General features: G+C 36.1%; 2 long non-coding RNA genes across 12 annotated transcripts; one reads left to right on the forward strand and one right to left on the reverse strand.

Moving 5' to 3' along the window:
- The first annotated feature begins 56 nt into the window (after positions 1–56).
- On the forward strand, positions 57–3,280 carry LOC143908917 (uncharacterized). Of its 8 annotated transcripts, none has more exons than XR_013260302.1 (7): positions 57–925; positions 1,514–1,634; positions 1,717–1,829; positions 1,910–2,276; positions 2,369–2,499; positions 2,602–2,720; positions 3,069–3,280. It is a non-coding gene; the product is annotated as an uncharacterized LOC143908917 (long non-coding RNA). The 8 variants fall into 8 exon arrangements; XR_013260296.1 differs by having other exon boundaries at positions 60–925; positions 1,910–2,216; positions 2,277–2,499; XR_013260301.1 differs by having other exon boundaries at positions 60–925; positions 1,910–2,216; positions 2,326–2,499.
- Positions 3,281–3,402: 122 nt separating this feature from the next.
- Positions 3,403–7,328, reverse strand: LOC143908918 (uncharacterized). 4 transcript variants are annotated; one of them, XR_013260306.1, is made up of 4 exons: positions 6,700–7,328; positions 4,237–4,352; positions 4,080–4,152; positions 3,403–3,684 (listed from the first exon to the last, which is right to left on the reverse strand). It is a non-coding gene; the product is annotated as an uncharacterized LOC143908918 (long non-coding RNA). The 4 variants fall into 4 exon arrangements; XR_013260304.1 differs by lacking the exon at positions 6,700–7,328 and adding an exon at positions 4,671–5,164; XR_013260305.1 differs by lacking the exon at positions 6,700–7,328 and adding an exon at positions 4,440–4,660.
- Between the last annotated feature and the right edge of the window lie 8,180 nt (positions 7,329–15,508).

A 15,508-nucleotide genomic window follows, 5' to 3' on the forward strand; every position in this document is an offset into this window, starting at 1 on the left:
AATTTAATTTAATTTTAAAACGAACTAATACATTTCAAATAAAAATACTTTTAACACAATCACTTTTTTATTCTCAGGGCAAGCGACAATGATTAAATTAATTGTACGTATGAAACAACTAATTACAATGTAATTCAATTCGTAATTTAGTAGCGTTCTTACAATTCAATATACGTTTAATGCAATATCCTATATCATTAATTGAAATTTATATATTGTTCTGGGACATTACATTTTTTACTGTCTAGACATTGTCATATCTAATTTATTTGCATAATGTATTCACGCATTTACGCATTCACAATAGAAATAATATCCGCTAAACTTTAATATCTGATGCATATGTAAAATCATTTTCAAATGTCAAGCGATGTCAAGTAAACGGAAAAAAAACTAACTACGTCAATGCATAAATGTCAAGGTGCTATGTATGCCAAGTTTGTCTGGAACTTTCCGTCAAGCTTTTGAGTAAAATATCTCTGAAACTTTTAACCAGCTTTCTGATAATTTGAGGGCATTTTTCTGACATAATCGATATAAGCTGTCGATTGCGAGCTGTTTAACCAGTCCGAATAAAATCGGTACAGTCAATTCCGAGATTTTGATTACGTAAAAAGTGATATTTTTTGCGTTCTATTTTCAATTTTACTCATACTAACACATTCAGTGATTTTGTCCCTCAAAAGGTTTTTAGAATGTGTACTATATTATTAAAATTATGCAATGTAAGTAAACATTGATATGCATACAATATATACGTAATAATTTCTGATGACGCTGGCAAGACAAACCAGAGAGCGTGGACGAAGAGGAAAAATGGGAAAGAGAAAGGAAGAGGGAGTGGGAGATTGAGCTTTATTAGCCTTCTCTTAGCTATTTTTTATATCAAATGTCTTTACATCAATTCTCAATTCTTCTACATGAGGTACAATATATTCTTTTAACATACGTTTAAATAATTCGATTCTTTCACATTGCTTTAATTCTGTCGTTATACATACCGATAAGTCTATATATTGACCTAATTTACCTACTAGATCGATAATAATGCGCGCGCGACTTATCGGAAATCAAGAGCTATCTACCGTTAAAAGTAATAAAAGTTACGTTTCTCTGATTGAGAGACGACGACGTATAGTATCTTAATAAAAAAAATTTCACATTTGGACTTTGGGTCGAAATATCTCCGCTTGTAGAGCACGAAAGGGAAAAGTAAAAACACTTTTATTACATAAATCGACCCCAAGCTATCGATCAAGATTACTTAGAACTTGATCCGTTCACTAGTTATTGAGATCTTAACATCTCGAGTATTTGCAACTCGTCGCATCGCGTAAAAGAGTCACGGTGCGGTCTCGCTTCGCGTGTACTTGGAGCGAGACACTACCGTGTCTCTTGATTCGTTTGGATGTATTCTTAACAAATAATATGTAATACGTTATATATATATATATATGTATATATATAAATTTATTTATATAATATAAATGAATATAAAAAATATTATTTCTAGGGTCACGTGGTTTCGCTTTGACGCTAGTGTTAAAAAATGAAATTGAAGTTATTCAACATCCAGCGTTGACGCTGAATCGTCGTTGATCGTCAAGTACAATCAAAAATAGACTTCAAAATATGTAAAATATTAATTATTTTCAAGTAATATCTTCAAATAGTAATATTTTACGGATATATATAAAATAAAAAATATTTTTGAAGATATTTGTTCACTGAAAAATGAGCGGGTCGAGTATCAATGTGCAAAAGGCACCTTTACGTAAAAACAAAAATTTGGGGTTAATTAATTATTAATTTCGTTAATTATTAAAAAAGTAATTATAAATTTAGGTGTAAAATTGTATCTAATTCTTCTTGGGTCTTATGTAACATTTTCTCTTTATTTTTTTTATAGGTTTTAATCGACGCATTTTTGTCCATTCGTACAAATGTTGAAATATAGGACATGCATAATTTGGCGAACAATATTCAGTGGCAAACTTCAAAGCTGATTCAACTTTTTCAGCCCATCAAATTTTAATGCACAATAGCAGCCAAACAAACCTGTGAAATACGTACGATTTACATTGAGTAATTGCAGTGAATCAGTCTAAATGAAAATATGCATATTTACCGTATTTCACCATTTCTGGAATCAAGAGAGTAACAACATGAAATTGATTCCAGTTTTTCCGTGCACAAATCAGTATGAAAATAAAAAAGTAGGTAGTTTAAGAATATTATTTTCTCGGCGTCGTCAAGATCTCCATATGTCATTGAAGGTATATACTATGGGTGTTATTATCCCATTTGACCCATTCTCTCGCTAAGTCGAAACACTTTGTTTCACGTGCGGTCACTCTCGGCAAGATAGATGCAGAAGAAATATTATAGAACCACGAGTTCCATTCAACACAATCTAATATCCGAGAACAACATTGAAATCATTATTTCTAATGCCAAGCATATGAATACTAGTGCAACTGCAGTTTATTTGTATAAAAGGTACGTTACCATCTTCTTGTCAAAAAAATATGCATTCAAGTAGTTTATCCAATCCGTAGTGTTGATACTTTTAAATGCTAATTTACAAAAATAATATTTAAGAAATGGTTCGAATACTGAGGGTCCTCCTAACATATTTTCCAAATGATCTAAGAGTACATATCCCACTTCGTAAGGCACATATTTAATAGCTCTGTGAGGCGACCAACCCGTCAAATTGGGTAATAAACATCTTTAGCAAGCCGATATTTGAAAGATTTTGGATCTATAATACAATTTCAGAAAATATTATCCAATAAAAATGCAGAAATTTGTGTGTGTTTATTATGTATTATACAATATAGAATATTATTATTTTTGATAACATTATTTCTTATTTTATTTTCAAAGTTAAAATCTTACTATAGCATTCAAATTCGTTAATCCTTCCCTTTCGAGATAAAGACTTTATGTCTTCACAGAACCATATTTTGCTTTCAATTTTCCTGCTAATAAAAATGCTAAAACTCTTATTCAACAACAAATGCTCATAATTCGAACACGTACGTAACTAAATTTCCTGCCCACAGCTCTGTGAAACATTTCGAGCGAATTTCCTGATAGAAGAACGATCTCCGCCAAGTAGTGTCGGCGAAATAAATATCACGCAGGGACATTTTATTTCGAAATGTGCCACACTTGGTGGAAGCACGCATATATCGTATCTGCCTAGAGATTTCATTTTAAATGTAATAACAAAAAAGTAATAAACAAAGAAGATTGACAATCCACAAAAGAAAAATTTGTTATATGTATAAATTTAAATAAACATATCAAAAAATAAATGTAAAGCAACTTAAATTTAAATTAATTTAAATAAATAATATATATCAAGATATTTAGTTAATATTTTATTATCCCACACATATATATAAGGTCCACACAAACGTTCGGCAATTTCCAACATATGGTTTCAATCGTGGCAAAATGAAACGTATTCATACACGTGTCAATAAATTTGTTTTCGGCAAATACATCGGTCCTATTATTAAGACGTCTTTTCTCTAGTGAGCCCACAGCAATAATCACCGCATAAGATGGTACCGGTCTACTTTGAAGAAATGTATATACGGCTATCTCCGGGCCTTCGCATATACTTTCTAAATGTGCGGACGTAACAACTTTAAAATTTTTGGGTACTGAAATCTAAAAATGTTAAAAATTTGTCAATAAAAATTAAATATGTATTTTATTTTAATTTTATTAAAGTAATTTATAAAATATAGGAAATTAGGATAAAAAATTAATATAGCTAGAAAATTAATATAGGAATTCACGTTTATATATATATATATATATATATTATTATTGATAAAAATAATAAAAATTTGGAGAAATAAGAATGGAATGCTTTAGTAAAAAAAATTAAATATTTATATATATAAATTTTTTTTACTAAAGAGCATTCCATTCTTATTTCTCCAAATTTTTATTATTTTTATCAATAATAAATTAATCAAATTTCATTAATTTCATGTAAATGAATAAATGAATGAATGCATAGAAATACTAACTGGTATTGCTTTTATATAAATTCTTACCGTAGCTGAGTACGTAAATTTGACAGATAGAGTGTCCTGGCAAGGAAATTATGCTCTGGCGTGTATATATTAGCTAAAAAAGTACTTTTATACACTTTGTTCACGTAGAAAAAATTCATTCATCATGCAAAAGAATATCTTTGTTTAGCCAGTTTACCTTATTGTTAGACAATAGGAAGGGATATAAACACCATCAGAGTAGTTTGCGCAGGTGTTAGCCAACGTAATGCAGGAGAGTATGGAGTTGTTTCATATTTAATTTGAATTCTACATCTGAAAAGTATCGTATTATCAGTATATTCAATTTTTACATCAATCATTTTTAATAATTATATCTTTCTAAAAATATCTTATATTAACTTAGTGTTATAAGTAGCACCAGCGCATCAGTTTGTGGTAATTGTACGCAAAATGAACTTCCAAAAGCATAATTAATTTTATTATAATAATTTAAATGTGTTCCATTAGACATGTCTGTGACACTTGATATAACAAGTCCAAGGTTATTTAAAATTTATTTATTCGATATTACATATTAATAAAACCAGTCAAATTTTTTGTTCGATATAAAAATATATCTATAATACTCACTATCTTATTTTTATAATTAAAGATGCACTTTTAATAGTCAAACTCGCTGTTCCTTTAAGAACTTTTCGATTAAAATCTACAATCAATTCTAAATGAGTATGTATTACACGTGCCAATTCTTATAATTAGAAAGAAAAAAAATAAGAAATATAGGTAAGCAATAAATAATGATAATTAAGTGTGATGAGTAAATACACGACAAAAAATGATAGATATATTGCAATTAAAATTATTATAGTAATTGCTTGTAATATCATTTGTAAAATGCAAACAACTTTCAGACTTTATTTATACTAAATACAATATATTTCATGCATTTAATAAGACAACATAATGCGCATTATGTTGTCAGTTAATTAATACTGTGAGAAAATAATGCAATTCTGTAAATTTTTAATTATTAGGAAAGCTAAGGATATGTGCAGTAGTTTCGTCTTTCAAACAACTTTATGAATTCTGTTCTTTATTTTATTACATTTTTTAAAGAAAAAATAAGTAAATAAATTTAACGTACTTTATATGAATAATGTTTAAATAACTAATTTAATAACTAAAATACCTGGTTTTGCAAAAAAGTGTGGAGAGAGAGAGAGAGAGAGAGAGAGAGAGAGAGAGAGAGAGAGAGAGAGAGAGAGAGAGAGAAAGAGAGAGAAGAGTATGGCACGCCGTTTTACTTTTTAATAGCATAATAAATATTCCATTCAATATAAAAGATCAAAAAATAATAGTCTTAAGAAAAATTACAATGAATTAAAATTATGTCAAGACATCATAAAAATTCGAAATTATTTTTACGTGTCGATATCATTTTAATTCAACCAATTTTTATGATGTCACGACATAATTTTAATTTATCGAATTAAAATTTGATATACATAATAAAAATTGCATGGCACACCGTTTTACTTTTCAATAGCATAAATAATAATCTATACAATATAAAAGTTTCAAAAAATAATTGTCTTGAGAAAAATAGCGATTTTTACTAATGAATTAAATTTATGTCAAACATAATAAAAATTGCATAAATTAAAATTATGTCGGGACATAATAAAAATTCGGAATTATTTTTATGTCCCAACATAATTTTAATTTCACGAATTAAAATTATGTTTGGACATCATAAAAATTAGATGAATTAAAATTATGTCGAGACATCATAAAAATTGTATGAATTAAAATGATGTCGACATCATAAAAATTGAATGAATTAAAATTATGTCGAGACATAATAAAAATTGTATGAATTAAAATTATGTCGAGACATCATAAAAATTGTATGAATTAAAATTATGTCAACATCATAAAAATTGAATAAATTAAAATTATGTCGCTACGTAAAAATAATTCCGAATTTTTATGTGTCGACATAATTTTTATTCATACAATTTTTATGTCTTGACATAATTTTAATTTATTCAATTTTTATGATGTTTTTCAATTTTTATGACATCTCGACATAATTTTAATTCATTCAATTTTTATGATGTCTCGACATAATTTTAATTCATTCAATTTTTATGATGTCCGAATTTTTATTATGTCTGAACTTTTATGATGTCTGAATTTTTATGTCTCAATTTTTATGATGTCTCAATTTTTATGATGTCTCAATTTTTATGATGTCTCGACATAATTTTAATTCATACAATTTTTATGATGTCTCGACATAATTTTAATTTATTCAATTTTTATGATGTTTCAATTTTTATGACATCTCGACATAATTTTAATTCATTCAATTTTTATGATGTCTCAATTTTTATGATGTCCAAATTTGTATGATGTCTGAACTTTTATGATGTCTGAATTTTTATGTCTCAATTTTTATGATGTCTCAATTTTTATGATGTCGCGACATAATTTTAATACCGGAGCTGGTGATTTTCATCCCACAATATTGGCAGCATTGTGTAAGTAGCGTCAACAGTTCTCACAGCTTGAATTCGATGTCTACGTGTCCCAGGTCGCCGATTACGACGTCCAGATAATGCGCTTCGTAGTTTTCGGTGTCTAAGTGTATTAATACCTTGAATTCGATGTCTACGTGTCCCAGATTGCCGATGACGACGTCCAGATAGCGCGCTCCGTAGTTTTCGGTGTCTAGGTGTAATAATACCTCGAATTCAATGTCTACGTGTTCCAGGTTGCCGATGACGAGGTCCACATAGTGCGCTTCATAGTTTTTGGTGTCTAGGTGTATTAATAACTTTAAATCTGAATGGGTGCGTTCAGCCGATACTCCGCTAGCCAAGCAATCGTGAGCAGTCGCTTGTTTTCGCTCGTTTCCTCTCGTGAACGTGCAATGAAGATCAATATACTACAAAATATTACTTCAAAGAACGAGGATTTGATACTTAAAGGGATAACTGATGCCGTAGATATTCATCGGCAAGCAATGAGATTGGTATTTGTGTAATATATGTATTTATGTAGATATGTATATGTGAATATAAAACGCGTATAATATTTAACATTTATTTGTGTTTGAAGATTATCCGAACTAATTGTATCTAAATTTGAGGCAATGTTGTTTTGTTTAATAACAATCGGAGTAATTTTTTTAAGTCTCTGTCTCTTTAGAGTAAGTCTTGAATATCGTCCAAAAATAATGATTTATGGATGATTTATTATTTCTTGATTTACAATTTTATGTTAAGAGTACTTTTTCAAAAAAGGTAAAAAAAGGGCGCCAAGTACACGCGTGGTTGTTACCTCGAAAAAAAACCCAAGTGGTAGTATTATTAATTTTATTCAAAAATAAATAAAATCTATTCTAACCTAGGTGGTAATAGCTTTATTAATTTTTAAACAAAATTATTAAATTATAAAATAAAAATATTTAATTAAAATAAAATAAATAAATTTTTCTTGTAAAAAACTTGGCGCTGCTTTTTTAGAACCTTAAAAAAGCAGCGCCAAGTTTTTTACAGGAAAAATTTATTTATTTTATTTTAATTAAATATTTTTATTTTATAATTTAATAATTTTGTTTAAAAATTAATAAAGCTACTACCACCTAGGTTAGAATAGATTTTATTTATTTTTGAATAAAATTAATGATACTACCACTTGGGTTTTTTTTCGAGGTTACAACCACGCGTGTACTTGGCGCCCTTTTTTTACCTTTTTTGAAAAAGGTAATTTTGTACTGATATCATGCGTTTTGTAGTGTTACGCATCCTCTTCTAAAAATGGCATGTCATCTATACGATCTATCGAATCTGTCGAAATATTGTTGTCGCTTTTCCGCTTTTCTCGTCCTGCTGCCGAGAGAGATCATCCTATAAATACTAAATAAATTATTATACATGTATAATATAAATATAAATAATTTTAATTACACACACACACACACACACACACACACACACACACACACACACACACACACACTACGTTTACGCGAACGTTACTTCTGTAGTAACTTACGATAATTCCTTCGCGTAAACGGGATTTTGTAGTAACTTACGATAATTTACTCCGCGTAAACGAGTGAATTATCGTAAGTTACTACAGAAGTAACACTCGCGTAAACGTAGTACACACACACACACACACACACACACACACACACACACACACACTATCTGTCACGTATACTATGTTTACGCGAGCGTTTTACTTCCGTAGTAACTTATACGATAATTCCTCCACGTAAATGGAGATTCTGTAGCAACTTATGATAATTCATCCCGCGTAAACGAGTAATGCCGGGATTACGATGAATTTAACGTAACGGGACGCGACGGACGCGAAGTAACGTAACGTAAACTTAAGAAATTACGATCGCCGTAACGTGAAGCAGCGTGCATTTCAGAAGTGATTTGACGGCTTGGTATGAATAGAAGGTTAAGATTAAGGTTATCTTTAAATTACGGCGATCGTAATTTCTTAAGTTCACGTTACGTTACTTCGCGTCCGTCGCGTCCCGTTACGTTAAATTCATCGTAATCCCGGCATAAATTATCGTAAGTTACTACAGAAGTAACGCTCGCGTAAACATACAGTTTGACAACTTTTACAAGGCAGCATATACGTACGTGTTTGTACGATTTTGTAGATACACCTTCCTTCTTAAAGATCTCTCGGCATCAGCTCTTTACGGTCAATACTTATATATATTTCACTATCTGTCACGACGCGGCAACGGTCACGACTATCACACACTTACACTTATCCTTTTCTTAGGTTGTAAAAAACTGTCACGCACTGCGACAGTGCACGGGTGCACTCTCGTGTCAAAAATGGGAAAGTGACACACCAGCCGCCATTTTTGTCCGACGTGGACGTTTCTTAAAAAAAAATTTTCCACATTTGGTCTTTGCATTGCAATATCTTCGCTCGTAGGGCACGTAACGAAAAAAAAAGACTCTTATTTATAAATCAAACCCCAAGCTATCGATCGAACCTACTTAGAAGTTGATCCGTTCACTCGTTATTGAGATCTCAAAATCTCGGATACTCGCAACTCATGCGTTCGCGTAAAAGAGTCACGGTGCGTCTCGCTTCGCGCGTACTTGGCGCGAGACACTACCGTGTCTCTTGATTAATATTGCAAGCAGATTCGAAACAATCTACACAACTTGTGGAGAAAGATATATATAAGTATAAAGAAACTAAATCACTCTTCAAATCACCAACGTCTCAAACTTCAACATACACCTGCTGATTCGCCGTTCTTGATCTCTATCTCTTCGATCCCTTTTGTTTCCCTCTGTCGGTAGAAGGAGAGCGCCGCGGTCGGGCGGGTAGAAGTTTCCTCCGTGAAAATCGAGTGTTCGCGGTAACTCAGCGGTGATCGGCCGAAGAGCAGCGGGGTCGGGGGGATGGTCGTTGAAGGATGAGGGTTGCAGCGTCTGCGGCGCGAAATTAGTATTCAGGGGCGTATCCGCGAGCGTTTATTTTACAAAGACGGGCAAATAGAGCTCCGCCGTCGTTCCACCCCCCCCCCCGTCGTTCGGGGAGGAGAAGGATTCTGAGGGAAGAGCGCATGGCGAGGAGGGTGACAGAGAGGAAAGAGGCCTCGTGCCCTCACGTGCGCGCCACTTTGTCAGGGCGCTCTTCCGACGTCGTCGTCGTGCCGAACTGGGTGGCAGCGGGGTGCAGCGATGTAATGGGCATGTCGTCAAACTGTTGGGACGCCTAACCGACGCCGACCGTCGCCGACGCAACCCTCGGGCGACGTCGCCGTCGTCGCCGTCGTCGCAGTTATCCCACCGTTAAAGGGCAAGGGCGAGACGAAAGCGAGAAGGTGGCTGGGCCGAGGTGGTGCGACGGAGACAGGGTAAAAGAGTGAAACGGGAGATGTCGAGGGCAAACTGCAGCCGCCATCTTGCACGTGAGCGGAATTTCTGAACGGATATCAAACGGCCAGAGAGAACGCTCTCTGTCTCTCCCCTGCCAGCTCGCCCAGCTTCCACGTCTCCTCTTTCTCGATTCCCGCTACGTTAACCTCGGCGCGTCTCGGCGCATCTCGGCGCGTTGACAAATTGTTTGATAACTGGCGTTCGGATTTTGATGAGCTGAAATTTGTGGAAATCCGACTTACTTAAATGGCCAGGTGACTTGGAAATTGTAAAAAAATTATTCCAAATTTATGTTTAAAATTCTAATAAAAAAAATACAATTCTTTTAACACTAAATTAAGCGTTGAAAACGATTGAAGTATCGTAACTTTCAATTCGATATTTTTCAAGTTGCATTGAACATATCTGGTTATTTCTTTTCTTGGTTACTTAAAATGAAATATGTTATATATCTCTGCGACATGCGGATTTAAAAGAAGTTTTTTTATTACTGTCTAATTTTATATTATTTTAAATCGCAACAAAAGACATCCCCAAAAATATAAAAAAAGGTTTGAGAAACTCTATGCTTTAACTAGCGAGTTATCATAACTCTTACGCGTGTGTCTTAAATTTCTTTTCGCAAAAATTTTCCTCAAGATATACCGCTCCACGTGCCGTCGATTACGTCCATATGTAAGTACCGTCGATTAGCATTGGATCCACGTAGGCTCTCCCTAAACACTATACCCTATTTAGGCTAACTTGGTAATCACCGAGGGGCTGCTAATCGCCAGGGGGTTGCCGTTTCCTCCCGCGTACCAGCCTGCGGGTAATTACAGGCCCAGTGACGTTGAATAAAGTCATTAGATTTTTCTCGTTTCGCATGTGCCCAGACGGAAACGGCGCGATGCGACGAGAGGGTACGAGTCGCGCGGATACACCCCGAATACGTTTGTATTAATTATCGTCAACGCGCGCGTGAGGAAAAAATTGACGACGAGGCTGCGACGAGTGTAACCGTTCGTAAAAAAAAAAAAAAAGAAAAAGTTCGTCGCATCTGCGGCAGGTGCAGCGAGCTTCGACCCGTAGTGACGCTGACAAATTCAGTAAAGACGTTAAAACTGTGTTAATCATCTTTCGCCCTTGAGAAAAGAGAAAGGGAAAAAAAATGAAAAACAACAGTCATCAAAAACGACACCTATTTGTCGCACTGTACAAAACTGACGATTATTAATCAATGGGGCTAATCAAAATGAGTATGTCACGTCAATTTACATAAGTATATAAACTTAGATAATTATAAAATACACGATTGCTCAAAGTGAGGGAGAGAAGATAAATGAATTCTCTTCATTTCTTTTCTCGCAAATTATAAATTGCAATTGACACACAATATATTATATAAATCTCTATAAACATTAGTAAAATATTTATACGTTAGTTGTTATAAATATTGTTGTTAAAAAAATATGACATATAAACAGAGAAACTTAATAATTACAAGACAAGTGCAATCGCGATGCATCGCGTGACGTAAGAAGCCGGACGAAAGTCTAACAACGGAGTGGCATGAATCGCGAGGTAATGCACGTATTAGTAGGCTAAACGCTCGTTGCCACGGGGGGTGCCCCGAGGGTGCGCGGAGGGTAGAATTTTGCCGGGAGCTCGGCGACCATCTTCCCGGGGGACGCGGCCGGCACCTCGATCCCGAGTCGAGCGATCGAGTTTCGTTGTAGCCGAGTCTGTGGCAACAACTATAACATACCCCTCAAGCTCCCATTACTAATCTCGTAACCTCCGGCCAATGAACAACCGACGGGTTTTTTCGCGATCGCGGGCGGTTTCGCCATGCACGAGGGAAACACTAAGAAACGCCAAGACTGACGCTATTTAGAGCTAATAATAAGAAAAACGACCGAAGCATCGATGATCGTCAGCACTTTAATTTGTGACTAAATTATTAAATAATAATAATTATTATAAATGAATAATATCATATAATGTTTAGTTTACTCTCGATACAAAATAAACGAACATTAAACCACACATATTTAATTGCAAAAGTTAAGAAGCCAGAATAGCGTTGAATATAATAAACGAGTAGTTTATTATATTTGAGAAGTAGAATTTAATTATTATCTGCCTTTTCTCTAATATTGCACATTATATCTATGTAACAATTTATTATTTAATTAAAATGTACTTTAAATCACACACACAAACCAATTCTCTACAGTCTACTTCCTCTTCGAAAATGACAGGAGTTCGCAGGAAATTATTCAGGTGAGTGCTCTATACCTGAGCGCGTCTACTCTACATTGCTCATCTCGTAACAGCGAGCCGCGCGGGATCTCTCGGGGAGCGTAAAATGTTTTCGGTGCAAGGTAGCCGGACGGATGGTCGCGCGGATGGGTTTTCAGAAACGTCGTCGATGTTTGCCGCGGCCAAAGTGGTCTCGAGTGCGCGTCCATTAGCCGGGCACGCGGTTACGCTCGCGCGCGTGGAAAAGTACACGCCGGTAGGAGGAGAGCGTGTGCGCGGTTGCGTGTGTAAAGAAATACCGTCGAAGACACCTCGATCGCGCGGCTACCGGGAGCCGCACGGCAAACAACGGCCGAGGTAGAGGCGTACACAGAGGCCGCGGCCGTACATATTGTATAAGTAGCGTTCGCTGGTCCCTTTTGCTCGCTTTTCGAAACGTCTCGAGGAGAGAAGAGGACGGCACGCCGCGCCGGTTGATTACCAGCGTAGCGTCGCATCACGTTGCGTCGCGCGCGTCACAAATTCTTTTTAATTACTTCCGAGAAAGCCATCCGGGAACCCGTTTTCGAGGGTAGTCGCGAGAAGTTCAGTCTCGCAAAAATTGCGAAACTGAATTTTCAGAAATTAACACCTCATTGTGAGCAAAATATGATTATCTCTATTAGATTATGACTATCTCTAAGTCAGTCTCAGTATATCTATTTCAGATATAACTAACAGATAATTCAGACAATTTTATCCTATCATTATATTAGCGAGTACTTTTCAGGTGAAGCTGCAAATTTAAAGTTTAAATATCGATTGAAATTTTTCCTTTAAAAATTCGAATCACTCGTATTTCTTGTCAAATCGTTTTACCATGTCATCATCTACCATCGTTCACCTTCGGAGGTCCAAGCGCGATGGCACGGGCACGTAAACGTCTTAATACACTGGGGTGTTTGCGGAAATTCGACATTCAGGCTGCACGCCCGAGGCTTGGAGACTCGCCCTCTCGAGACGGACTCTCCCGGAGAAAGAGAGAGAGAGAGAGAGAGAGAGAGAGGAGGGGAGAGGGGGAGACACTTTGAATCCGACGATGCTTTACGCACGGCCGAATGTCATTACGCGTACCACTGCGGCGGCGGCCACTCGACTCCGAATTTGTTTCCGATTTGTATTCGAGCCCGCCGCCGCAGGAGTGTTCTCCAGCCAGGCCGCAGCGTGTCCTCGAGGGCACGGACGCGACCGCATTCGATCACGCGCTCGGTTACACCCTCAAGTACCCGTGCCCGAACGAAGTGCCCTTGAACGGCCCGCGAGTATATACTTCGCGGCGACAGGCAATCGGAAAAATGTGGATTTATTTGAGAACATTATCGTTGTGCCTCGATGATATTCGGATATCGATAGCTCGTTTATGGTAAAAACAGAAATTGTTTGAAGACTTATTTAGAAAAAATTATCTGGAACAATATTAAAAAAAGTGTACCACTTGAAATAAGTGTGAAAAAATTGTGCGGTAAGCTAGATTGTAATGTTTGTAATTTATAATCTCTATTATTTTTTAAAATATTTATTTTGATAGTCTACTCTTCTTTCGTCAAAAGATAAAAAAGGCTTTTATTAAGAGAACAAACCAAAAATGTTCAGAACATGAAGCAACTTCAATTTTTTTCAAAGATTAACTTCTCATTTTCGAGATTTTTTTTCCATCCATCAAGTCGATTTAAATCGCTGTAATCTCAATGGATCGAGCAAGTTCGCAAAATAAAATCAAAACGGCCTTATGGCAGAATTGTCACGTATTTTCAATTTGTGAAAATTTCAATGAATTCAGGTTTTCGGTTCGAGCCGGCCACTCAGCATGTAGGAACTGTTATCAAATATTTTCCAGTGACATTCGCATTATGAAACGCGGTGCGCGTTTTCGCGATAGGCGTGCCGCTATTTTCCGGCAAATGCCGTCCGTACACGAGCGGCAAACAAAGCCCACTCGCTGGCGAGCGAGAGAGAAGCGAACGCGAACGCGTTATTTATATTTACAGCCGATCGGCGGCGAATCGCACCGCGTCCATCGGTCGGAGTCATCCCAACGATCGCACGCGTGCAATTTGCAATATGCGTGCGCGCGTACTCGCGCGCGGATACGCTCACACGCGAGGCTGAAATTTTCATAGCGGCGCGTGCGGCTGCGACGGATGCGCGGAAAGTTTTACAAATTCGCGGGGGTGGGCTTTTGCTACGGCCATTATCGGCTCCACGCTAATGCACGTGACGTAACAGGATAATCCCCGAATTTCGAGTTGCCGCGATACATTGTGTACCTATACGGGGTGTCCGTAGATTCTTTGTCGACGTTCAATTTGTTACCAACTAGCGTTCTGATATTAAAAGATCGACAAATCAAGTCGTTCTTTAGTAGTAAGTCACGCGATGTTCTCTATTCTTTATTTCATTTCAGAGATGCAATTTTTATTATAGAATTTTATAATGTCGCGCTTAATTATATATCGAGATATTGAAATGCTGGAAATTGCAGAGCGGTAAAATCTCATTCCAATTTTTCTTAAGAGATAATCGACTTTGAAGGGCGTCGAAGTACGTATGACTAAAGAAATATTTGCCTCATACACACCCTGTATGTTACACTCTGTGTGTTAGACTCACATCAATCACGTAATACGTCGCGACCAGCCTCCGGTCTCGCGCAATATAGCACTGATTTATTTATTCGGTATTAGAGCTGTGATATGCCGCGATATTAAAAAATCAAGCCACTGCGCTAAAGAAGTTTCGAATTTATCTAAAATTCGCGGAAAATTCGATGAGCGAAAACGGAGACTAAAATTCGTTGGTATCGTGTTACATTTCTCAAATTGATGACTCAATCTTTCACATTCCTGTTATTTCCAGAATGTTTTTCTTCTTCAAACAAGTGTATAATTACAAGAATATGTGTGTTACGCAACGCAATGTGGAGCAGGCAACCGTGAAATAACTCACACCGCTGCACTACTGCGTGCGGTCGCGACGCCGCACGGTCGATTCTGCACGGGGAAAATTTAATGCGGCACCATTACCATAAAATTATGGTCTGCCGCGGGGTAATGATGAATTATGAAAATATCGGCGCGATAAATTTGCACGATACACGATGTTTACACACGCGGACGTTACTTTTCGTCCATCGGCCGGGCGTCCACCGCATCGATCGCGGTGTTTTCCACCGCGGAAAATCGCGTTCAAGTAAGTACGTCGACGCGTAAACTAACATAAATCTAACACAATATCCCACGCGCGCTG

The sequence above is a fragment of the Temnothorax americanus genome, unplaced genomic scaffold (genome assembly GCF_048541705.1).
Source record: "Temnothorax americanus isolate GAGA-0224 unplaced genomic scaffold, ASM4854170v1 Scaffold12, whole genome shotgun sequence".
Classification (NCBI taxonomy): Eukaryota; Metazoa; Arthropoda; class Insecta; order Hymenoptera; family Formicidae; genus Temnothorax; species Temnothorax americanus.